Source organism: Mus caroli, unplaced genomic scaffold (genome assembly GCF_978045245.1).
Source record: "Mus caroli unplaced genomic scaffold, Mus_caroli_1 scaffold_2, whole genome shotgun sequence".
Lineage (NCBI taxonomy): Eukaryota > Metazoa > Chordata > Mammalia > Rodentia > Muridae > Mus > Mus caroli.
The window spans coordinates 96,956,509-96,981,579 of NW_028227257.1; the positions used below are offsets into that span (position 1 = coordinate 96,956,509).

A 25,071-nucleotide genomic window follows, 5' to 3' on the forward strand; every position below is an offset into this window, starting at 1 on the left:
ATGACTTTTGTTGTCACAGTGTTTCCTGCTTAGAATGATGTAACTAAGGAATTACCATATTTGCCACTGGTGAAGAATAGTCTATATTTTTAGAAGTTATTACCCATTTTTAAATTTCTGAGCCTTGGATTCTCTTTCTCTTTTGATATTGTGAATTATTCTATGATGTACATCCATACTTTTTTGGTGTGTGGAATGTTTACATTTCTTCAGGGTGTATATCTAAGGACTATAATTTCTTGCATGAAATGGTAACTTTGTGCTTGGCAGAAGCACTTCACCATTTCACACTTCAGCAGTGACGTAGAATGCTTCCACTTTCTCTGCAGTCTCACCAGTGTTTGCTAACATCTGACTGCTTGATGATAGCCACCTTGTGAGTGTAAGGTGCTGCTATCTCTGTGTGACCTTGAATAACATTTCTTTAATTAATTATTTGTCTTTTCAAGCATTTTGTACATACTTGTTGGCCACTTGTATGCTTTCTTTGGAGATATGTATATTAAGGCTTAATTCTTAAATCTATGTAGCTGGGTGTGACTGTTCATATAGTTAATGGACCTTTGGGTGTGGAGGAAAGCCGAATTCACAAACACTTTAGATAGGCACATATACAAAATTATCTTAGAAAATTGTGATAGTTCAGGGAAAATAAATGAAGTCCACTCTGATTAGTGTCCTCAGATAAATGGGAAGGTGCTTCTGCTATTACAGGAGCAGGTAGAGGAGCTGTGCAGGATCTTTTGAGCAGTCACCTATCTTAGTACACCGCTCTAAAGACTCCACTGGCGGGAGGGACAGGGCTCTGAGGGCTGTAGCTGGGTGTGACAGAGGCACAGGACTTTGATAGTATGTGTTCACACATAGAAATAGGCTCAAAATCAATGTCAGCAATAGCTTTTCCCTGGGGAACAGGGGAGTTGATATGAAAGCAGGCCCATGTACAGCTTGTATTTTTGAATGTTTTCTTTGAAGAGTGTGGTTATATTTTCCTATTCTTGAAATAGAAAAAATACACCCATGTTAATGTCAAATATTTTAAGCATGCCTTGGTTAAGAATATCAGATTTTTAGGAAAGTGAATTCTGTGCTCTGTAGGGCATCTGGTGTCAGTGAGGGCAGTAGTGGAGAATTAGCCTTTTTAACCAGTCAGATAAGAACAGGAAGGCCAGGCTCTTGAGGGGACTGGACTTGCATGGGACATTGTCTTCTTTCCAGGATGCTCTGAACTGTACACTGTTATGAGCAGCCACTGTTGCTGCCCCCCAGCATGCCTTCATTTGCTACAATTCACCCATTCATCATAGTCTTAAAGCTAGAAATTGCCTAGTTGAGAGAACCCAGGGACTGGCAACCTAGTTTCTCCAGTTGTAGTAAACCTGTCTGTTTATTCTTTCCCAAGAAAGCAAAACAATTAAAAACCAGCAGCTTCAAAAGAGCTTCTTTTCAATCACAAGTGGCTGTTTTCATTTAAGCTTTCAAAGAACTTTCTCCCTTTAAGCCAACAGAAAGAGATTGTGGAGAACAATGATTCCTTTCCTTTTCATCCACTGCACAATTAGTAGACTTTTCTCCACTCTCCCTGCCTGGTATTATTGAGTGGACTGTGGAGAAATAAAGAGAAGCTCTGTCAAATAAATACTTTAGCTCTGAAGGGATTTTTCAACACTGCAATAGCCAGCCATTGTACTCAGCATAGCTGCAGCCAACTGTGAGTTTTTACTGCAGAGACCTAATAAGAGACAAAAGCCCTTGACTTTGCTGAATAAAATGAATACTAATGACGGTCATCAATAAAAATAACAAAAGTGCTCATCATCTATGCATAATTACCTTATGTGTAACAACCATGATGAACATCATTAGTATCTGTCTGTATTACAAGTTGAATTTGGGTCCAGTACTCACTTTGCCCAGGTTCTGTGGTTCCATGGTTGAAAAATTGAATACTCTATCACTTCTTCATAACCTCACTGTGTTGAGGATAGTTATCTAGGTCAAACATGCTTTCCTCTTCGAGTTCTAGTTTACCTACGTGTGCAGTAAACATTGTCACTTATTGTTAAGGGGAAAGTGAAATGAGAACATATGGAGGTTGGGTCAGGTGTGGGTTAGGGTGGGGTGGGTGGGTGTGGTGTGATGGGGGAATCAGGTGAGGTAGGGGAGTGGGGTGGGGTGGGGTAGGTACATTGGGGAGTGGGGAAGGGGAGCCTGTTTCCAGCCAGGTTACCACAAGCCCTGTAAGTATTAACATTCCCTTTAACCTTTCTGATTTTCCCTTAGATTGTGGACTCTTCAAGTTCACTCTACTTTCTTACTTATCCATAATGCCCTCAACCATTGTCCTCTTATAAATTGCTTTGTTTCTCTTACAGCTTTCTCTCTTTGCTTCTCATCAAGGTTGCACAGTTCAGCAGAGACTTCGTGTTTGAGTTGGCTTCCCTTCAAAGTCAATTTTTATGTCATAGGGGCTCCCAGCATCCTTGGCTTCATCCCCTATCTTTTGTATTTGCATGAGTTAAAAAATACACCATCCTTAAAACTTATCAGATTTATGTCTTAATATTCAAATACTAACGTCACTGCCAACATTCCAGAAGATATGTGTAGTCCCTTGACTCTATGATAAGCACTAACATGGGAGTATATCTGCAGACTTTGGTCATTTTCAGGGGTCTTGGAGTAACATTTATCATCCTGCTCAAAGTATGTCCCCCACACATGCTTCACATGTGTACCAACACCACGCCCTACATCATCCATCATGTTCTCTCTCTCTCTTAGTTTATGTTTCCCACTGTGCTTTCTCTCCTTTGCAGACAAATCACTTTCTCTGGTTAACTTCATCATCTTGACTTCCTTTCTTTGACTGTGTTTAGTTTTGTTTTGTATTTTCAATGTAAAAGTCTCTCCTCCCTGTGCTCTGCTATCTCCTTTTCCCCTCAGCTTCACTTCATATTGCAAATCCTTTTGTCCCGTGTCCCCCACTTAGATAGTGTGTTATTGGTAGTGGGTTGGTAGGGATGACAGAGTTAGTATTCACAGATAACATCATACACCAAAGTTATGAGGGCAGCAAGAGTGATAGGAAAGAGCCTGGAGATGTCCTTTTCTTTTCTTTTCTTTTCTTTTCTTTTCTTTTCTTTTCTTTTCTTTTCTTTTCTTTTCTTTTCTTTTCTTTTCGCTTCTCTCCTCTCCTCTCCTCTCCTCTCCTCTCCTCTCCTCTCCTCTCCTCTCCTCTCCTCTCCTCTCCTCTCCTCTCCTCTCCTCTCCTCTCCTCTCCTCTCCTCTCCTCTCCTCTCCTCTCCTCTCCTCTCCTCCCCTCTTCTCTTTTTGTTTTGGTCTACTTTTAAAATTTTTCTTAAAATTAGGTTTTTTTTCTTCATTTATATTTCAAATGCTATCCCAAAAGTCCCCCAGACCCTCCCCCACCACTCCCCTACCCACCCACTCCCACTTCTTGGACCTGGTGTTCCCCCTGATGCATATAAAGTAAACATTGTCACTTACTGTTGGGAAGGGGCTTCTCTTCCCAATGATGGTCGACCAGGCCATCTTCTGCTACATATGCAGCTAGAGACATGAGCTCTGGGGGTACTGGTTAGTTCATATTGTTGTTCCACCTATAGGGTTGCAGACCCCTTTAGCTCCTTGAGTACTTTCTCTAACTCCTCCATTGGGGGCCCTGTGATCCATTCAATAGCTGACTGTGAGCATCCACTTCTGTGTTTGCCAGGCCCCGGCATAGCCTCACAAGAGACAGCTATATCAGGGTCCTTTCAGCAAAATCTTGCTAGTGTATGCAATGGTGTCAGCGTTTGGAGGCTGATAGAGGCCTCCCTTTCAAGGGCAAGTGGGTATATAGAGGCCTGGAGTTGACCAGACAGTTGTAGACCACCTCTGTTCAGTAGACTTGGTGTCAGAGATGAAGGCTCACTGGCTATAGGCAGGACTTACCACTTGGGGTGTGCTTTCCTTGACAAGAGGGGCATTTGGCTAGGGCTCCTTCCTGTACTCCTCTTGGCCAGCCTTCAGGGTCTCCTTCCTGCCTCCAGCCTTTAGAACAAAGGCCTGCAGGACTCAGCCATAGGAGAAAGTCAAGGCCAATTACTTCAGCAGGGGGCACTTGTTGATAGCACTGACATTGATGGAGACCTATTCCTCAATGTGCCCTTTAGACAGGAATGTGATACCAGGGACCATAAAGGGTACAGTGCAATGAGTCTCACAACAGTTGCTGTGGCAATTTCTTCACTGGAAAATTTCTGAGTAAGAGCGTGACCATGTTGGGCTTCAGCAAGGTCCTTCAAGGTAGATGGGATGGCCACTCAGAGCCATGTAGACACCATCCAAAGCCTTTTTTAGTTACATACTGACAGTTCTGCACGTCAAGATCTCCATCAGTGAGGCCTCAACACTGACATATTTCTGATGGCAAGGGTTCAGAGGGACACCATGCTACTTGGTAAAGTCAGCTCCATCCTTTGTGCATTAGATATTGCATTTAGAGGGCTCATTCAGCCCCTGGTTGGTGCTCTCACCGTTGGTTCATGGCAGAGGCATCACTTCCTTGTCTACCTTTATGGCATCGTCATATCTGACAGTGCCAAAAGTTTGCAGTTATCTCCTAACTGATAAATCTTGATCCATATTTACCCCTAATCCTGGCATCATATACTTTTTTCTTTCTTTTTTTTTTTAGAGTTACAGGACCTTAAAATGTGATTTACTTTGAATTTGAATAACTATACAATGTCTCTCCTCCATTTTGAATGTTCTTTTCTGCTCCCTCCCACCCCCATTCTGTAGCCTTGGATCCAGTTTTCCTACCTGGCCTATTATTTATGTTTTGGGCATTGCTATTTTTTCCCTTTTTCCATTTTTTATTAGGTATTTTCTTCATTTACATTTCAAGACCAGGGGTCTCTCTTCCCAATGATGGCTGACTAGGCCATCTTCTGCTACATATGCGGCTAGAGACATGAGCTCTGGGGTGTCTGGTAAGTTCATATTGTTGTTCCACCTATAGGGTTGCAGACCCCTTTAGCTCCTTGGGTACTTTCTCTAGCTCCTCCATCGGGGGCCCTGTGTTCCATCCAATAGCTGACTGTGAGCTTCCACTTCGGTGTTTTCCAGGCAGTGGTATAGTCTCACAAGAGACAGCTATATCAGGGTCTTGCTGGTGTATGCAATAGTGTCTGCGTTTGGTGGCTGATTATGGGATGGATCCCCTGGTGGGCTATTTTTTTTTTTTACCATATTGTTCATTTAATTTTGGGCTATATTTGGAGGTTATCTTTTCTTTCAGTATTGATTTTATGTTGTACCTTATGTGGGTCACCCCCTTCTCATGTGTATTATAGAATTTCAAGGCCATGGACCAATTATTTATGAGAAGGAAGTTTGTCCACACCCAAATCTCAGTGTCCACTCCTTCAAGAGCATCCAGCAGGAAGAAATTCTAAATTAAAAAGTAAAAATGTATTCACCAGCCATGCTTTTATTACTCTTACCTAATAGGATGTAGCATCTGAACATTGATAAATTATTTAAACTATTTGAACCTCAATATCTTCAGAAATTTGGATGATACAACCTCCCTTGCAGAGCTTTGGGAAAAACAAGAGCAATGTGAAAACAGCCCTTTCATATTCAAACATTTTTTTCTCTACACTACAGGTGTCATAGAGCCTGAGACATCTTTCTGTCTTTTGACCTTCTTTCATCCAACAACTGTTATTTTCTAAGTCTCCTGCAAAGCCACATTTCAGAATATCTTCAACTTTCCTCTAAAGTTCTATATTAACTACAGTTTTCTCATGCCAGGGTACCAACTTAACTTTTCTAAAATATACCACTCAATTTTGTCTCCCAAGGCCCTTGATGGATGACTTTCTATATTTTGAAAAATATTTGAGAAAATGTAAAAACATTCCTATCACATTACCTCAAGTCTGACTTTTTTATTTCTTTAGAAAATATTTCAGAATTTGAAGGGATAATGAAGTTTTTTTTTAAAATTTTTAATATTCTTTTTTCTTGCAATACACAAAAGTTTATTTATTTTTTTACTTTTTGATCAGTCAGTTTTGAAGGCAAAATAAAATAGAACTGAACATCAATAAATTTTGTACAACAAAACCAGCCTTTAATAAGGAACTGATAGTCCATGAACAGTTTAAAATCTCAGAATTGTTTCCCTTTTTCAAAGTCATGCTTTCTTGCGGTCCATGAGAAGTTGGCACAGAAGAGATGGTGGATGGTGTGGAAAGTGAAGGATGGGAGGCTCCCTCAGATCCGTGTCAGCTGATGCCACAAACTGGAGGGGAGGATGCTTTCCACTTTCTCCATAACAAAGTTCAAGGGGGCAAACAAAGTGCTGAGGAAAGCTTTTGCGAAGACTCCCATGAGTTCCGGAAACTGATGTGTCAGGAGGGCCAGCATGGCTGTGAAGGAGCACAGTCCAGCAGTGAAGAGGATAAAGAAGGGAAGTTCCTTCTTTGGGTAAACTGAGACTTCATGGAAAGAGGGAAGCAGCTCCCGGTCAGCTGTTTCTGTACAGATTGGGTATGGATAAAATAGGTGTCCCTTCTCCAGGGGATACGGGATCATCCGGAAAGTGCCTTCCCACGTACAATGCAAGAGATTCAAAGCCCCTTCCACCCTCTTCCAGTGTGCAAGATGAAAGAATGCATATGCTATTGCTTCACTGTCTCCTCTCTTCAGGATGTGTTCTGGTGGGAGGATTAAGCTTTTCATTTCTAGTGGATATTTTGGCACATGCGGATTAAATTCCACAGCTCTGTGGATGGCTTCTACTGCATTCATCTCTGCTGTGCTCAGCCCCCTCTGAGATGCAGCCTCTGGAGAGAATTTGTCAGAGACAGCTCTTGCTTTGAGCAGGGCCGCTGTGTAGCATATTGTCGCCGACTTTGGTAAGCTTATATCATCATACTTTGCTAAGACTGCCTGAACATCAGCATAAGCTTGGAGTTCCAGAAGAGCTTCTAAAAGGTTCTCATGGATATTGAACATGCTTAGGAGGGGGAACTCCTTCATTAACTCTCATCCTCCAGCTCGGCTGGCCAGAGTCCTTGTCCCAGCTTCCCTGTGAGCAGTGAGACCATCCTGTTCCTGTGTTCTCAATCAGCGACTGCGTCAGAGTAGATACACCATACTTAAACTTTTTAAAATGCAGTTCCTTTGTGCAGAGACATACTAAGTCGTGATGTCCCAGGTCTGGGTCAGGACTTTCCTAAATATATTCTTCGACTGTTTACAGTCTCTCATTACCTACATGCCAGGAGAGCCAAAAGTAGCCCCTGGAAGTTTTGACTCAATATACTGAATTTTTGTTTAATTAGGTATTTTCCTCAATTACATTTCCAATGCTATCCAAAAAGTCCCCAATACACCCCCCCAGTCCCCCACCCACCCACCCCCACCCCTTGGCCCTGGCATTCCCCTGTACTAGGGCATATAAAGTTGGCAAGTCCAATGGGCCTCTCTTTCCAGTGATGGCCGACTAGGCCATCTTTTGATACAAATGCAGCTAGAGTCAAGAGCTCTGGGGTACTGGTTAGTTCATAATAATGTTCCACCTATGGGGTTGCAGTTCCCTTTAGCTCCTTGGTTACTTTCTCTAGCTCCTCCATTGGGGGCCCTGTGATCCATCCAATAGCTGACTGTGAGCATCCACTTCTGTGTTTGCTAGGCCCCGGCACAGTCTCACAAGAGACAGCTATATCTGGGTCCTTTCAGCAAAATCTTGCTAGTGTATGCAATGGTGTCAGCGTTTGGAAGCTGATTATGGGATGGATCCCTGGATATGGCAGTCTTTAGATGGTCCATCCTTTCATCACAGCTACGAACTTTGTCTCTGTAACTCCTTCCCTGGGTGTTTTGTTCCCAATTCTAAGAAGGGGCACAGTGTCCACACTTTCGTCTTCGTTCTTCTTGAGTTTCATGCGATTAACAAATTGTATCTTATATCTTGGGTATCCTAAGTTTTTGGGCTAATATCCACTTATCAGTGAGTACATATTGTGTGAGTTCCTTTGTGAATATGTTACCTCACTCAGGATGATGCCCTCCAGATCCATCAATTTGCCTAGGAATTTCATAAATCCATTCCTTTTAATAGCTGAGTAGTACTCCATTGTGTAAATGTACCACATCTTCTGTATCCATTCCTCTGTTGAGGGGCATCTGGGTTCTTTCCAGCTTCTGGCTATTATAAATAAGGCTGCTATGAACATAGTGGAGCATGTGTCCTTCTTACCGGTTGGAATATCTTCTGGATATATGCCCAGCAGAGGTATTGCTGGATCCTCTGGTAGTATTATGTCCAATTTTCTGAGGAACCGCCAGACTGATTTCCAGAGTGGTTGTACCAGCTTGCAATCCCACCAACAATGAAGGAGTGTTCCTCTTTCTCCACATCCTCGCCAGCATCTGCTGTAACCTGAATTTTTGATCTTAGCCATTCTGACTGGTGTGAGGTGGAATCTCAGGGTTGTTTGGAGTTGCATTTCCCTGATGATTAAGGATGTTGAACATTTTTTCAGGTGCTTCTCAGCCATTCGGTATTCCTCAGGTGAGAAAAGATGGACCATCTAGAGACTGCCATATCCAGGGATCCATCCCATAATCAGCTTCCAAACGCTGACACCATTGCATACACTAGCAAGATTTTGCTGAAGGGACCCAAATATAGCTGTCTCTTGTGAGACTATGCCGGGGCCTAGCAAACACAGGAGTGGATGCTCACAGTCAGCTATTGGATGTATCACAGGGCTCCCAATGGAGAAGCTAGAGAAAGTACCCAAGAAGCTAAAGGGATCTGCAACCCTATAGTTGGAACAACATGATGAACTAACCAGTACCCCAGAGCTCTTGTCTCTAGCTGCATATGTATCGAAAGATGGCCTAGTGGGCCATCACTGGAAAGAGAGGCCCATTGGACTTGCAAACTTTATATGCCCCAATATAGGGGAATGCCAGGGCCAAAAGAATGGGAATGGGTGGGTAGGGAAGTGGGGGGCGGTATGGGGGACTTTTGGGATAGCATTGGAAATGTAATTGAGGAAAATATGTAATAAAATATTAAAAATTAAAGAAAATGTTCTGTAGATATCTGTTAAGTCCATTTGTTTCATAACTTCTGTTAGTTTCACTGTGTCCCTGTTTAGTTTCTGTTTCCATGATCTGTCCATTGATGTAAGTGGTGTGTTGAAGTCTCCCCATATTATTGTGTGAGGTGCAATGTGTGCTTTGAGCTTTACTAAAGTATCTTTAATGGATATGGCTGCCCTTGTATTTGGATCATAGATATTCAGAATTGATAGTTCCTCTTGGAGGATTTTACCTTTAATGAGTATGAAGTGCCCTTCCTTGTCTTTTTTGATAACTTTGGGTTGGAAATCGATTTTATTAGATATTAGGATGGCTACTCCAGCTTGTTTCTTCCTACCATTTGCTTGGAACATTGTTTTCCAGCCTTTCACTCTGAGGTAGTGTCTGTCTTTTTCCCTGAGATGGGTTTCCTGTAAGCAGCAGAATGTTGGGTCCTGTTTGGGTAGCCAGTCTCTTAGTCTATGTCTTTTTATTGGGGAATTGAGTCCATTGATATTAAGAGATATTAAGGAAAAGCAATTGTTGCTTCCTTTTATTTTTGTTTTAGAGTTGGCATTCTGCTCTTGTGGCAGTCTTCTTTTAGGTTCGTTGAGGGATTACTTTCTTGCTTTTTCTAGGGCGTGATTTCTGTCCTTGTATTGTTTTTTTTTTTTTTTTTTTCTGTTATCCGTTGAAGGGCTGGATTCATGGAAAGATAATGGGTGAATTTTGTTTTGTCGTGGAATACTTTGGTTTCTCCATCTATGGTAATTGAGAGTTTGGCTGGGTATAGTAACCTGGGCTGGCATTTGTGTTCTCTTAGTGTCTGTATAACGTGTGTCCAGGCTCTTCTGGCTTTCATAGTCTCTGGTGAAAAGTCTGGTGTAATTCTGATAGGCCTGCCTTTATATGTTACTTGACCTTTCTCCCTTACTGCTTTTAATATTCTATCTTTATTTAGTGCAGTTTTTGTTCTGATTATTATGTGTTGGGAGGAATTTCTTTTCTGGTCCAGTCTATTTGGAGTTCTGTAGGCTTCTTGTATGTTCATGGGCATCTCTTTCTTTAGGTTTGGGAAGTTTTCTTCTACAATTTTGTTGAAGATATTTGCTGGTCCTTTGAGTTGAAAATCTTCATTCTCATCTACTCCTATTATCTGTATTTTTGGTCTTCTCATTGTGTTCTGGATTTCCTGCATGTTTTGAGTTAGAATCCTTTTGCATTTTGTATTTTCTTTGATTGTTGTGCCGATGTTCTCTATGGAATCTTCTGCACCTGAGATTCTCTCTTCCATCTCTTGTATTCTGTTGCTGATGCTCGCATCTATGGTTCCAGATTTCTTTCCTAGGGTTTCTATCTCCAGTGTTGCCTCATTTTGGGTTTTCTTTATTGTGTCTACTTTCCTTTTTAGGTCTACTATGGTTTTGTTCATTTCCATCACCTGTTTGGTTGTGTTTTCCTGTTTTTCTTTAAGGACTTCTACCAGTTTGGTTGTGTTTTTCTGTTTTTCTTTAAGGACCTGTAACTCTTTAGCAGTGCTCTCCTGTATTTCTTTAAATGAGTTATGAAAGTCCTTCTTGATGTCCTCTACCATCACCATGAGATATGCTTTTAAATCTGGGTCTAGATTTTCGGCTGTGTTGGGGTGTCCAGGACTAGGTGGGGCGGGAGTGCTTCGTTCAGATGATGGTGAGTGGTCTTGATTTCTGTTAGTAGGATTCTTACATTTGCCTTTTGCCATCTGGTAATCTCTGAAGCTATCTGTTATAGTTGTCTCTGGTTAGAGCTTGCTCCTCAGGTGACTCTGTTAGCCTCTATCAGCAGACCTGGCAGGTTGGCTCTCTCCGTAGTTTCAGTGGTCAGAGTATTCTCTGAAGGCAAGCTCTATTCTTGCAGGGAAGGTGCCCAGATATCTGGTGTTCGAACCTGTCTCCTGGCAGAAGTTGTTTTCCACTCACCAGAAGTCTTAGGATCCCGTGGGGAATCCTGTGCGGGTCCTTGCAGCTGTCCGGAGACTCCTCTGGCAAGGCACCCCGGTGCTCGAGTGGACCGGAAGGGACTTGTGCCCCAGCAGAGGCCGGGTTGCCTGCTTCCCTAGTTAATGCAATCTCAGGTCCTGCTCAATTGGATTGGAGCAGAAGCTGTGTTCCACTCACCAGAGGTCTTAGGATCCCGTGGGGTGTCCTGTGCGGGTCCTTGCAGGTGTCCGGAGACTCCTCTGGCAAGGCACCCCAATACTAGAGTGGACTGGAAGGGACTTGTGCCCCAGCAGAGGCTGGGTTGCCTGCTTCCCTAGTTAATGCAGTCTCAGGTCCCGCTCAATTGGATTGGAGCAGAAGCTGTGTTCCACTCACCAAAGGTCTTAGGATCCCGTGGGGAGTCCTGTGCGGGTCCTTGCGGGTGTCCGGAGACTCCACTGGCAAGGCACCTGAGTGCTTGAGTGGACTGGAAGGGACTTGTCTTATATTTGTATTTTTTTATGTTAAAGGATGTAACTCATGTTCACTTGTAACTACTAGTATTATATTTGAATAACAGTGTGATTTTCTTTCTGCACTCTGTTGTTAGGATTAAGTAGTACTTCGTAACATAAATCAACAGTCCTAATGGATTTTCAAGATCAGATTGTTCAGTGTATTACTTCTGAATAAAGATACTTGAATATCTTTATAAACTGTGTGTTATGATTTAAAACAGTGTCCAACTCTTCCATTCTGTATGCACTGATTAGCATAATGCATTAGCCGGAGCTGCTAGCTTTTTATTACCATGGCAGGGATAAATTGACAACATTTTAAAGCTACCCTTAGTGAAAAAACTATAAACATATAGACAAGGGTGTTCTATGTGCATAGTTTATATCATTCATCAGGTAAACTGTGAGGCTAGTGTAGCAGCTCCAACCAACTCTGTGAGGAGCTTCTCTTAGGCACCTGCGAATAGACCCGATGTTATCACTCACAGTGCTGAGGTAGAATAATGTTTAGGTTATTGTGTACTTGACTCAGGGTGAGTTAAAGCTCTTCCTTATATGAAAGCCACAGATACAGCAATAGTAAATTTTTTGCTTGTTCTAATGCTTTGTTCAGAGAATGCCTCCTTCCTCTCTAGTAACAGTGGGTTTCTTGAGCTGTCACAATAACTAGAAAATACCAAAAATCTTATCCATAAGCAAATATAGATTTAATTTCTAGTAACTTTTTTTAAAGTAAAGGCAAAATGGCATTTTAGAATGCAAGGTGCCAAATTCACTCAAGAGCTCTAATTTTATTGGCTTATGGTGTGCCCTTTTCCCTAATAATAACTATGTTAGCTTCCCAGAGTTTCCAGAGTATCCCTAAATGATCTTTTGTTTGAGGAGACTGGTAATGCCAGCTACTATGATGATTTCCACTGCCCTCCATGCAGATATACTGATGTGTTGATTTAATATGCTCAGAATTACTACCCACACATGGAAAATTAAAAATAAAAAAGTAGGAAAAATAAAGTACTACCTGTTAATATTTGTGAAACAAGTTTTTTTTTTTTTTTTTTTTTTTTTTGGTTTTTCGAGACAGGGTTTCTCTGTGTAGCCCTGGCTGTCCTGCACTCACTTTGTAGACCAGGCTGGCCTCGAACTCAGAAATCCACCTGCCTCTGCCTCCCGAGTGCTGGGATTAAAGGCGTGCGCCACCACGCCCGGCTGTGAAACAAGTTTATAATGTTACTATTGGTAAACTTAGAGCATTCATTTGTTGGGAGCCATCTAAAAGAGGCTAAGGCTAGCAGATGACTTTTCTGGATATGGTCCACTGTTTCTGTAAGGTCTGTGGTGGGTGAACTCTGAATTGCAAGGCCTTCCCAAATCTCATCTCAGGATTGATTTTTATTGGTAACATGCCTTTCCTGTCATTATTAAATTAGTCTAATAATCCTGGACATTAGTCCACCCTATTGAGCAGATTTTCTGCTGATCAATGAAGATGTACTTTCTTGTAGTAATGCTATATAGACAAATTAATGATTTCATAATTTCTAATAATGATTCTACAGAACTACTAAATTTATACAAGTAATTTTGAGCCTTCTATAGAAAAAATGCAATTAGAGCTGTATAAACTTTCATGTGTAATGGATTAATTGCAGTAGGAAAGAAGGCAGGCTTGGAAGAGATTTATGAACAGGGAAAACATTCCTTCTAGTATGGCTGTGAAACCATTTTGATAACTAAGGTCGTAAACTGGGAATGGGCAATTTATTGTAGGTGCAAATGACAGAAGATAAAATATTAACTGGATCTATCTGTACAAAGCTTCAAAACTAATGAGACACTAGGAAGATGATTTGCTTCTTGACAAAACCGTGCTAACTTATGACATAAGAATTATTGTTATAAATTTTTAATGAACTTGTAGAGATAGTGACAAATAATGAATGTTTAATTAGATAACTAGTCTTAATGGAAACTATTGGGAACATTTCTGATGAAACTTCTTATTTAATTTATGATGAACATTTGGAATGTATGCATATGTAAGCATAGGTATGTGTATGTAAGTATGCATGAATACTTGTGGAGTGGATGAGACAGGTAGTTGGACCTGATCAAAATATGTATGTGTATGAATGTATGTGTGTCTATGCATATTTGCTTGTATAAACATTTTTTCTTTCTGCTAGCCTGACCTTTTTTTCCTGGTTCACAAAGAGCTAATAAGTGCCAAGCCTCCTTCTTGCCAGCAGGAATTAGTTGCCAAATGTATATCTGTCTGTGTATACATATGTACACTTAAGAGTTAAAAGAGTTCAGAGTTTCTTGCTGGGTATTTTTACCAGCTCCAGATAGCTAAGTTTGTTCCATTAGTAGTACTGACCTCATAAATTGCCTGACTCTGTGGCTGGGTTGTTATCAGCATAACCCCAATTGCCAATGTTTCCCTCCCATTCTCTGGCTTTCCAGAGAGAGAACTTGTGCCGGGCAGGCTCTCAGCATTAATTGTATTTACTTTAGTAGAAAATAGAATTTATGTGCTAAGTCAAGGAGTAAGAGTTGAAAAATTTGAAAAATTATCGACTAAACACATATTTTAATAAGAACTACTGAGATGGAAAAAGTGAAACTGTGCATTTACCTAGCAAAAAGGTGACATAAGCTAACATCCACTAAGACTGTAAAGAATTTTTACAAGTCCAATTACATTATAGCAGTTGGATAAATTACTCAATTTTGAGATAAATATACACAAGTAAAGTTGAATGCAAACTAGGAATCCAGGCCAATCACCACAATAGAATCAGGAAAGGCCCACTCAATGAAGAGAACCATATCTACATGGCCCCAGAGACAATATTTTTTGTCAAACTTCCAAGAAACTGTTCCTGATATCTTTATTATAGTTAAATACAGGTATTCTCAGCACCTATAAGAAAGAGAAAGATATAAAACAGAAAAAAACGAATAGTAAATTACTATTATTTTATACAAACTTTAACAATTCTAATATACAATAGTAATATCAAGTCAGTGTTATTTCTAACCAATATACTCAGATCCCAATCTCTGTATTCACAAATAAATTTCAACATGTTCTACAAGACAAAAAATAAATCTCAATCTAGTGATACACACCAAAAATGTATCTACGGAAGTGATAGACAAGTTCTCCAACCATTAGGAGAAAAGTCTCTGGCAAGTTAAGAGTTTAAAAAGAATGTATCACTTGGAGTATATCTTAAATATTCCAATAGCCAACTTTTTGTTGATGTATGTGGGGAGCCATTCTGGACTTCCTGGCCAGCCAGATGGAAATCTGCTCCAGGTAGTAAACAAGCCCATGTTTGGTGGATGGCCCACCCTTAATCCCTGATTGGCTGAGCAAGCCTGCCTGGTGAGGTGATGTGACCTGTGGTGATTGGTGGGGGCGTGGTTGTGGCTGGAGTGGAGAGAAAAACACTTGTAACCAGAGAGGCTGGGGGATTTTAAGAAAGAAGCTGCCTGAGTAAACTGCTTTAAGAAGAACTGGTGGTTGTGTCTTTCTTGCTGGTCGAGTTTGACATGAGACAGGATGAATACGGTAAGTAACTCAGTATCCCGGGATTGGGATTAGGCTCTCGGTAAAGAGACAGTAAAGAGACAAATAGGCTCTCCCGCTCTGGAGACAAGAAAGTGAAAGTAAGAGAGAAAGTGAAAGTAAGAGGGTAGTGAAAGTAAGAGGATAATAGGGACAGTCTATGGGTTACTTTCTTTTTCTAGCCATTTGAGTAATTTTTCTGAGGGTGTGAATGACTAGGTATGGGGTCGTCACAGTCACACCCAATTTTTTCAGCACTTGATGAGCTGCTAAGAGCGAAGGGCTCAAAACTCAAAAAGCATACCTTTCAAGCCTTCCTCGAGGAGTGTGACAAGGTTGCTCCTTGGTTTGCCGACTCCTGCTAGCTGGAGTAGGTTGGAAAGAGACCTAGATTTCTCCTGGGAGCAGGGTGTCCTTAAAGAAGGTACTAGAGCAGTGTGGAAACTAGTGAATAGCTGTTTAGAAGATGAGCTCTGTTGTCAAGCAGTGGAAACAGGCAAGCAAGCACTAAAACAATTGAAGGAAGAGAGATCATTAAAGTCCGAAAAGGAGAGCTCATCGAGCTCTGAAAGTGGATCAGAGGAGGATATAGAGGAGCTAGCACGGAAGTTAGGAAGAAGCTCTTTGTATCCTGATGTCACAAGATTAAAGAAGGAGACAAGTGAGGATCGGAGGAGTAGGGATCAAGGCAAAACCTCTAGTGCAGACTTTAAAGATTACAGACAAGAAAGGATGAGGGAGGAAGTGACCCCTACAGCTCCCCCACTCTATCAAAATTTGGGGGAGACTGGCAGCTCATTTTGCCCTGATGCTTGGAAGGAGGTTAGATTATCTTTGGGTTGCTCTCCTGTTTTCCTAGATCAACAAGGGAATCGTTACCATGAACCATTGGACTTTAAAGTTATCAAAAATCTAGCAGAATCTTGCAGAGCCTATGGAGTCTCTGCCGCCTTCACCACAGTTCAGCTAGAAAAGCTACAGCGCTATTGCCTAACACCCAGCGATTGGGCAGGGTTGGTGAGGGCATGTCTGTCTCCTGGACAATATCTGGATTGGAGAGCATTCTTGATTGAATTTGCTAATGAGCAGGCCTCCGCTAACGCGGCTGCGGGGAATCAATTCTGGGATAGAGATATGTTACTTGGTCAAGGTCGCTTTGCCCAACAGCAAACTGGTTACCCCCCGCAAGTTTATGAGCAGATCAATCAGATAGGAATTAGAGTCTGGAAGTCTTTACCAAATAGAGGAGAAGTGAATGGGAATCTAACAAAGATTACACAAGGAGCTACTGAGCCTTGTGCTGACTTTGTGGCTAGAATGGTTGAGGCTGCTGGGAGGATCTTTGGAGATTCTGACACTGCCATGCCGTTAATAAAACAACTGGTATTTGAGCAGTGTACTAAGGAGTGTAGAACAGCCATTACTCCCTACAAGAATAAGGGAATTGAGGCCTGGATGAAGATTTTCCGAGAGCTTGGAGGGCCTTTGAGCAATGCTGGACTGGCTGCAGTGTCGATACAATTGCAGGGGAAAAAAAGAGGAACATGTTTCCACTGTGGCGGGGTGGAACATGTTAAAAGGGATTGTCCAGAAAGTAGTGCAACACAAGGACCTTGAGGTAGACAGCCAGGACTGTGCACAAAATGTAGGAAAAGAAACCATCGGGCCAGTGAATGTCGATCTATAAAGGACATCAACGGACAGCCCCTTGTCTCCTCTAATTCAGGAGCTCGGCCAAAAAATGGCCAGTGGTGCCCCTGTCCTTAGGGCCCGCAAATATATGGGGCAGTGAGTGTAGAGAGCCAGGGGGAGACAACCTGGCCTCTTCTTTATCCTCCTCGAAGCCGAGGAGAGCAACTGAGGGTTCAGCAGGACTGGACCTCTGCTCAGCCACCAGAGTCGTACTGACTCCACAGATGGGAACCCAATTAATAGACACAGATTTTAGAGGACCCTTACCCAAAGATACAGTAGGACTGCTCTTGGGGAGATCCTCTTCGGCCTTGCGAGGTCTTATAGTCCATCCAGGAGTGATCGATCCAGATTATGAAGGAATTGTCAAAGTCATGGCCTCCATGCCACAAGGTCTGGTAGCTATTTCTCCAGGGGATAGGATAGCACAACTTTTAATCATCCCTAGCCTTCACGGCTTATACCCAGCTGCATCACAAAAAGGGGGGAAAAGGATTTGGGTCTTCAGGCACCCAGCTTACCTGTCTGTCATTACAAATGGATCAGCGTCCGGTACTGGAGTTACAGGTGGATGGAAAATCCATCTTGGGGCTTTTAGATACGGGAGCTGATAGGTCCATAATTGCAAGGAAGGACTGGCCAAACGGATGGCCCATTCAGGAGTCAGAACAAATATTACAAGGCCTGCGCAAAGAGTCCAGAGTCCAGATGTGCCAGGATGCTCCCTTGGAAAGATAAGGAAGGGCATGAAGGGATGTTTAAACCATATGTGTTTGATCTGCCCATTACCTTAGGGGGTAGGGATTTGTTAAAAATAGTATCCTGTTTAGGAGCAAGGATCACCCCTACGGCCATTTGGCCTCAAAAGATACATTTGAGGGTTGATTCCTTGCATACTTTGTTTCAAATATTAGGAGACTCAGAGTTAAGTTACAAAAGGGAATTAACACCTGAGGCTAGAAAGGCCCTTACCCTAGTGGAAGAAGAATTGATTAAAGCCCAGCTTCAGCGTTGTAGAGAAGGGTTACCCATCATTTTGATAATATTACCTACTGAGATGCAACCCACAGGATTATTGTGGCAAGAAGGCCCATTGTTATGGATCCATTCCAAAATATCTGCTGGGAGGACATTAGATCATTACCCTACAACAGTGGCTTCTTTAGTCTTGTTGGGAATTCAGCATTGTTTACAATATTTTGGTATAAAACCCAGCTCTATTGTAATCCCTTATGATAGGTATCAGCAAAAGGTCCTAACAGCAAATATTGATGAGTGGGCTATTTTAGCCTGTATTAATGAGGGCCCATTTGATAATCATTATCCCAAACATCTGTTAATGACCTTTTTTAAGGAACATCTAGTCATTTTTCCTCAAGTGGTGAGGAAAACACCCATTAAGGATGCAGTTAACGTGTTTACTGATGGATCAAAAACCGGATGTGGAATATATATGGTAGAGGGGAAAGATCCTGTGGTCAGGCAGTATTATCTCTGTACTCCGCAGATGGTGGAATTACAAATAGTTATTGAGGTCATAAAGGATTGTGATTTTCTTTTTAATCTAATTTCTGATTCACAATATGTAGTTAATTTAGTTTTATCCCTAGAAGTGGCAGGCCAAATAAAGGCTCGTAGTACCATCCAAGCCTTGGCCTTACAATTACAGAAGTTGCTGTGGGAAAGACGCCAACCATTATATATTGGACATGTCTGTGCCCATAGTGGGCTTCCAGGACCCTTAAGTAGGGGAAATGATATTGTGGATAATTGTACTCGTATGGAGTTCATATTTTTAGCATCCCCTATGGAGTTAGCCTCACAATTTCATTCTAAATTTCATGTTAATGCTAAAACTCTGCAGAGAAAATTTGGAATCTCTAGAGCACAAGCTCAGGATGTAGTCACTACCTGTGGACGTTGCCTTGAGTTTCAGCACTCACCTTCTTATGGAGTGAATCCTAGAGGATTGCTGCCTCTACAGGTGTGGCAGATGGATGTGACACATTTTTCAGAATTTGGCAAATTGAAATACGTTCATGTATCCATTGACACATGTTCAGGAATAGTTTATGCATCTCCCATGGCAGGGGAAGAGGCCTCCCATGTTATACAGCATTGTTTGGAGGCCTGGGCAGCTTGGGGTAAGCCCCAACAACTTAAAACAGACAAAGGCCCTGCATATATTGCCAAAACCCTGGTGTCTTTTTGTCAACAGATGGAAGTACAAGTTAAACACGGCCTACAATATAATCCTTAAGGCCAGGGAATCATTGAACGAGCACATAGAACCTTAAAAGAATTATTAATAAAACAAAAAGGGTGAATAGACTATGGCCATACTCCAAAGATAAGAATTTCATTAGCTCTTTTTACCTTAAATTTTTTGCAATTGGATAAGGAAGGTCGCTTTGCTGCTGAACGACATGCTAATACCAGCCCCAGTAAACTGGGGTATGCTAAATGAAAGGATGTGCTTACAGGATCATGGAATGGTCTGGATCCCGTGTTAGCCTGGGGGAGAGTGTCTGTTTGCATGTTTCCACAGAATTGCGCACAGCCAGTGTGGGTTCCAGAGCGGCTAGTGCAACGCTGTCAAAATGAAGAAGCTGATCTTGCTGGTGATGAGCATGTGTCTGCCCCTGATGGGTGTGGAACCCAGATGGGGGATACCATCGGTGTTTAAATTGGACTGTAAAATTTGATGGCAAGATGAATGAGCTTCACTCGGCGATTGTCACCGTGAATTCTACCTGAGTGGATCCTGGCTTGGCATCGGGAAAGAATGGACTGGGATAGGTGCCCTCGCTATGGCCCTTGTTTTGGCATGCATGTTGTGTATGGTGTATGTGTCGGTTGTGGAATTCTCAGGTCCACACTGCCTCCATGGTGGTGCAAGCTCTTGCCACAGTGGAAGCAGGGCAGTCACCTCAGATTTGGCTTGCTGCCATGAAGAATGAACAATGAAGCCATCGCTCCGTAGGGTTGTACGGCTAAGCACTGCACAGAGGTTAGTCTGGAAACTGTTTGACAATCTCTGGGAGGTATGTCTGATTGCATGAGGGTTGAGTGTCCTAGTGTCCTTCCCCCAGGAAAAACGGCACGGGTGCAGGTCAGGGTTGCTCTGGGTAAAAACCTGTGAGCCTAAGAGTCAATCCTGTACATGGCCCCTATTTCTGCACACTGGGGATCAGACCTCTATCTTCACCCACGGAGCTTGTTCAAAAAAAATATATATAAAAGGGGGAATTGTGGGGAGCCATTCCGGACTTCCTGGCCAGCTGGATGGAAATCTGCTCCAGGTAGTAAACAAGCCCATGTTTGGTGGATGCCCCGCCCTTAATCCCTGATTGGCTGAGCAAGCCTGCCTGGTGAGGTGATGTGACCTGTGGTGATTGGTGGGGGTGTGGTTGTGGCTGGAGTGGAGAGAAAAACACTTGTAACCAGAGAGGCTGGGGGATTTTAAGAAAGAAGCTGCCTGAGTAAACTGCTTTAAGAACCGGTGGTTGTGTCTTTCTTGCTGGTCAAGTGGGATGCGACAGACTTATAAGCATCCTCAGTATGGATCCTTATATGTAAGCATAAACAAGACAAAGTGCCTTTGGCTTTCTGTCTGGAATAGAGGGCCTAGCCAGTGGAGTAAGGAAGCAAAGGTGATGAGAGCTGAAAAGTACTCACTTATTCTTCAGATGCTATATAGAAAACCTAAATGCATCTTTAGACCGGTAAGCATTTAGAACTGTAATTTTTGACACAGGATAGTGTAAGAGACCAATAATATCATTATACAACCTTTGATAATACATATTGTACAAAAAATGTGAAAGTAACACAATTTGCAAGCTACCAATGACTGAATCTGGCAAAAGTGTGCAGGACCTGTATGGAACAAGTGTAGGACAGTGAATAAAGCCTGCCCAGCATGCCTGAATACTTAGGCTCAACAACCACAGGGGCAAAAAAGGACCTTTGTAAAGAAATTCATACAGTGATATGAAAGAGGAAAAAAGTAAAAAAGGATGTAAAATAAGAAAATCAATCTTTATCTTATTTAAAACACATTCAATATATAGTTAATTATAACCACATCTAGTTGGATATAATTAAAATATACTATCACTGTCTCTGATCAACATAGAAGGATAAATAATCAGGGAAACAATTCTTTGAATAAGCATATTCTTCCTTTCTTTATGTAAAGACGTTTGAAGTTACAGAAATTAAAGATGTCTTTGAGCCTGGGGACATATCTCAGTGACAGAGTAGTTGCCTAATCTGTGTGAGGCACTGAGTTCAATTCTGAGTACAACTATGACTTTTTATTAGTTATGTATTTATTCTTCAAGAGTTTTGTACATACATATGAAATATTTTCATCACATTTACTCTTTACTCCCATTCTAACCCTTTCCCAGACCTACATTTTGTTCCATAAAGCATTTAAAGGTGTTTAAAAGTAAAAATCCAGAGGCTCACCCAGTCATATCTTTTCTGCTTATGTTTTCATACTTGGTATGAGGATCTTAGTTTGTATAATAAGCACCCATGTAAGAACCAAGTGAGGGAGCACACATCTGTATCCTCAGGGGCTGGGGTTCAAACAGATAGATCCCCAAGCTTGCTGATTAGCTAGTTGAGACAATCTAGGATTGTGGAGTTTAGGGAGATAGCCTGTCCTTAAGATAAAGACAATGACTGAGAAAAACATCCAACCTACATTCTCTACCTCCACGTGTAGTTGCACACATGTACATATGTACCTGCAATTTTCATGTGCAGCTACACAAACTTTTGTACACTTGTGCATATAACACACACAGACACACAGACACACAGACACACACATACACACACACACACACACACACATACACACGCACATGATCTTTACTTCTTTAGAAGGATGAGGTATGTGTTGCACCATAGTAACTTTAAGGAAATTGCAGAGTTAGTCAGTTATTTTCCTTTGATATAAAAAAACTTCATTATATATTTAATAGGTATAAGAAATATAGAAAAATATAAAAGGTAAGAGCTTAGAAGAAAGTTGTAGCACAAAGCTGAAATGTTTGAAGTATCAATTTATTGTTTATAAATTATGTAGTTTGATGTCAACCTATGAATTGTAATTTGATGAATAGATTGTTTCATCTACATTTGCTCAGAAACTAAAGGAGAAATAATGTTATTTATTTATTTTTTAATATTTTTTATTACATATTTTCCTCAATTACATTTCCAATGCTATCCCAAAAGTCCCCCATACCGCCCCCCACTTCCCTACCCACCCATTCCCATTCTTTTGGCCCTGGCATTCCCCTATATTGGGGCATATAAAGTTTGAAAGTCCAATGAGCCTCTCTTCCCAGTGATGGCCAACTAGGCCATCTTTCGATACATATGTAGCTAGAGACAAGAGATCCGGGGTACTGGTTAGTTCATCATGTTGTTCCAACTATAGGGTTGCAGATCCCTTCAGCTCCTTGGGTACTTTCTCTAGCTTCTCCATTGGGAGCCCTGTGATACATCCAATAGCTGACTGTGAGCATCCACTCCTGTGTTTGCTGGCCCCGGCATAGTCTCACAAGAGACAGCTATATTTGGGTCCCTTCAGCAAAATCTTGCTAGTGTTTGCAATGGTGTCAGCGTTTGGAAGCTGATTATGGGATGGATCCCTGGATATGGCAGTCTCTATATGGTCCATCCTTTCATCACAGCTCCAAACTTTGTCTCTGTAACTCCTTCCATGGGTGTTTTGTTTCCAATTTTAAGAAGGGGCATATTGTCCACACATTGGTCTTCATTCTTCTTGAGTTTCATGCGTTTAGCAAATTGTATCTTATATCTTGGGCAACCTAAGTTTTGGGCTAATATCCACTTATCAGTGAATACATATTGTGTGAGTTCTTTTGTGATTGTGTTACTTCACTCAAGATGATGCCCTCCAGGTCCATCCATTTGGCTAGGAATTTCATAAATTCATTCTTTTTAATAGCTGAGTAGTACTCCATTGTGTAAATGTACATAATTTCTGTATCCATTCCTCTGTTGAGGGACATCTGGGTTCTTTCCAGCTTCTGGCTATTATAAATAGGGCTGCTATGAACATAGTGGAGCATGTGTCCTTTTTACCGGTTGGGACATCTTCTGGATATATGCCCAGGAGAGGTATTGCTGGATCCTCCGGTAGTACTATGTCCAATTTTTTGAGGAACCGCCAGACTGATTTCCAGAGTGGTTGTACAAGCTTGCAATCCCACCAACAATGGAGGAGTGTTCCTCTTTTTCCACATCCTCGCCAGCATCTGCTGTCACCTGAATTTTTGATCTTAGCCATTCTGACTGGTGTGAGGTGGAATCTCAGGGTTGTTTTGATTTGCATTTCCCTGATGATTAAGGATGTTGAACATTTTTTCAGGTGCTTCTCTGCCATTCGGTATTCCTCAGGTGAGAATTCTTTGTTCAGTTCTGAGCCCCATTTTTTAATGGGGTTATTTGACTTTCTGGAGTCCACCTTCTTGAGTTCTTTATATATATTGGATATTAGTCCCTTATCTGATTTAGGATAGGTGAAGATTCTTTCTCAATCTGTTGGTGGTTTTTTTGTCTTATTGATGGTGTCTTTTGCCTTGCAGAAGCTTTGCAGTTTCATGAGGTCCCACTTGTCAATTCTCGATCTTATAGCACAAGCCATTACCGTTCTATTCAAGAATTTTTCCCCTGTGCCCATATCTTCAAGGCTTTTCCCCACTTTCTCCTCTATAAGTTTCAGTGTCTCTGGTTTTAAGTGAAGTTCCTTGATCCACTTAGACTTGACCTTAGTACAAGGAGATAGGAATGGATCGATTCGCATTCTTCTACATGTTAACAACCAGTTGTGCCAGCACCATTTGTTGAAAATGCTGTCTTTCTTCCACTGGATGGTTTTAGCTCCCTTGTCGAAGATCAAGTGACTGTAGGTGTGTGGGTTCATTTCTGGGTCTTCAATTCTATTCCATTGGTCTATTTGTCTGTCACTATACCAGTACCAAGCCGTTTTTATCACAATTGCTCTGTAGTAAAGCTTTAGGTCTGGCATGATGATTCCACCAGAGGTTCTTTTATCCTTGAGAAGAGTTTTTGCTATCCTAGGTTTTTTGTTATTCCAGATGAATTTGCAGATTGCACTTTCAAATTCGTTGAAGAATTGAGTTGGAATTTTAATGGGGATTGCATTGAATCTGTAGATTGCTTTTGGCAAGATAGCCATTTTTACAATGTTGATCCTGCCAATCCATGAGCATGGGAGATCTTTCCATCTTCTGAGATCTTCTATAATTTCTTTCTTCAGAGACTTGAAGTTTTTATTATAGAGATCTTTCACTCCCTTAGTTAGAGTCATGCCAAGATATTTTATATTATTTGTGACTATTGAGAAGGGTGTTGTTTCCCTAATTTCTTTCTCAGCCTGTTTATTCTTTGTGTAGAAAAAGGCCATTGATTTGTTTGAGTTAATTTTATATCCAGCTAATTCACCGAAGCTGTTTATCAGGTTTAGGAGTTCTCTGGTGGAATTTTTAGGGTCACTTATATATACTATCATATCATCTGCAAAAAATGATATTTTGACTTCATCTTTTCCAATTTGTATCCCTTTGATCTCCTTTTGTTGTCGAATTGCTCTGTATAATGTTATGTTTTATGTAAGTATGTGTGCAAGACTTGAGATGTTAATTTTCTTTTCTATCACTTTTTTTCCTGAGGTGAACCATAAAATCATCCTCACAAGTTTTCCCTTTAAAAGTTATTCTCTGCACAAAAAATTAATAAAAGTGAGTGTTAAGTGTTATGTATTGCAGATAAGCATAATTTTCAACATATTACATATTTTTGCTTTACTTTTCTTTTTTTTTTCCTTTTTTTTCCAGTATTTGCAAGCAAGTATTGTTAGGGGCAGTGAAATTAGAGCAGTAATTACATTTTCCAAGGATGTTGTTCTTCACAGTGTCTCTTTGACTGTTCAGATTAAAACTATGATCAGAATAAAATTCCATACATAACTGTCTCATTTCCAAGATGTGATATAGATTGCAATAAAAGCATTTTGAGGGTACTGGGTTCTCTCTCAACTGGCCTGACGAGCAGTGATGTCATGGTTTTGTCATTTGCCCTTTGTTTGATGTGTTTAACTATTGTATCATTTTTTTTAGTGCTGTGTATTCCGTTTAGTAAT

The 25,071-nt window shown here is 41.3% G+C and overlaps 2 pseudogenes; both read right to left on the reverse strand.

Annotated features, from left to right (window-relative positions):
• Positions 1-1,954: 1,954 nt before the first annotated feature.
• Positions 1,955-5,377, reverse strand: LOC110306254 (fructose-bisphosphate aldolase A pseudogene; annotated as a pseudogene).
• A 710-nt stretch (positions 5,378-6,087) lies between these two features.
• LOC147005884 (suppressor of tumorigenicity 7 protein pseudogene) lies at positions 6,088-7,061 on the reverse strand (annotated as a pseudogene).
• Between the last annotated feature and the right edge of the window lie 18,010 nt (positions 7,062-25,071).